The sequence below is a fragment of the Oncorhynchus keta genome, unplaced genomic scaffold (genome assembly GCF_023373465.1).
Source record: "Oncorhynchus keta strain PuntledgeMale-10-30-2019 unplaced genomic scaffold, Oket_V2 Un_contig_758_pilon_pilon, whole genome shotgun sequence".
NCBI classification, from domain to species: domain Eukaryota; kingdom Metazoa; phylum Chordata; class Actinopteri; order Salmoniformes; family Salmonidae; genus Oncorhynchus; species Oncorhynchus keta.
The window spans coordinates 47,763-49,933 of NW_026289549.1; positions in this window are offsets into that span (position 1 = coordinate 47,763).

Genomic DNA, 2,171 nt, shown 5'->3' on the forward strand with positions numbered 1-2,171 from the left:
ACCAATAACAACACCACAACTCAACTCACACAGCACCAATAACACCACAACTCAACTCGCACAGCACCAATAAAACCACAAATCAACTCCCATAACACCAATAACACCACAACTCAACTCCCACAGCACCAATAAAACCACAACTCAACTCCCACAGCACCAATAACAACACCACAACTCAACTCACACAGCACCAATAACACCACAACTCAACTCGCACAGCACCAATAACACCACAACTCAACTCCCACAGCACCAATAAAACCACAAATCAACTCCCATAACACCAATAACACCACAACTCAACTCCCACAGCACCAATAAAACCACAACTCAACTCCCACAGCACCACAACTCAACACCCACAACACCAATAACACCACAACTCAACTCCCACAGCACCAATAACACCACAACTCAACTCCCACAACACCACAACTCAACTCCCACAACACCACAACTCAACTCCCACAGCACCAATAAAACCACAACTCAACTCCCACAGCACCACAACTCAATTCCCACAGCACCACTAAAAACACAACTCAACTCCCACAGCACCACAACTCAACTCCCACAACACCACAACTCAACTCCCACAGCACCAATACAACCACAACTCAACTCCCACAACACCAATAACAACACAACTCAACTCCCACAGCACCAATAAAACCACAACTCAACTCCCACAGCACCAATACAACCACAACTCAACTCCCACAGCACCACAACTCAATTCCCACAGCACCACTAAAAACACAACTCAACTCCCACAGCACCACAACTCAACTCCCACAACACCACAACTCAACTCCCACAGCACCAATAAAACCACAACTCAACTCCCACAGCACCACAACTCAACACCCACAACACCAATAACACCACAACTCAACTCCCACAGCACCAATAACACCACAACTCAACTCCCACAACACCACAACTCAACTCCCACAACACCACAACTCAACTCCCACAGCACCAATAAAACCACAACTCAACTCCCACAGCACCACAACTCAATTCCCACAGCACCACTAAAAACACAACTCAACTCCCACAGCACCACAACTCAACTCCCACAACACCAATAACACCACAACTCAACTCCCACAACACCACAACTCAACTCCCACAGCACCAATACAACCACAACTCAACTCCCACAACACCACAACTCAACACCCACAGCACCAATAACACCACGACTCAACTCCCACAGCACCACTAAAACCACAACTCAACTCCCACAGCACCACAACTCAACTCCCACAGCCCCACAACTCAACTCCCACAACTCAACTCCCACAACTCAACTCCCACAGCACCACAACTCAACTCCCACAACACCAATAACACCACAACTCAACTCCCACAGCACCAATAACACCACAACTCAACTCCCACAGCACCAATTAAACCACAACTCAACTCACACAGCACCAATAACACCACAACTCAACTCCCACAGCACCAAAACACCACAAATCAACTCCCATAACACCAATAACATCACAACTCAACTCCCACAGCACCAATAACACCACAACTCAACTCCCACAGCACCACAACTCAACACCCACAGCACCAATAACACAACTCAACTCCCCCAACACCACAACTCAACTCCCACAGCACCAATAACACCACAACTCAACTCCCACAGCACCAATAACACCACAACTCAACTCCCACAGCACCACAACTCAACACCCACAACACCAATAACACCACAACTCAACACCCACAGCACCAATAACACCACAACTCAACTCACACAGCACCAATAAAACCACAACTCAACTCCCACAGCACCACTAAAACCACAACTCAACTCCCACAGCACCACAACTCAACTCCCACAGCCCCACAACTCAACACCCACAACACCACAACTCAACTCCCACAACTCAACTCCCACAACTCAACTCCCACAGCACCACAACTCAACTCCCACAACACCAATAACACCACAACTCAACTCCCACAGCACCAATAACACCACAACTCAACTCCCACAGCACCAATAACACCACAACTCAACTCCCACAGCACCAATAACACCACAACTCAACTCACACAGCACCACAACTCAACTCCCACAGCACCACTAAAAACACAACTCAACTCCCACAGCACCACAACTCAACTCCCACAGCCCCACAACT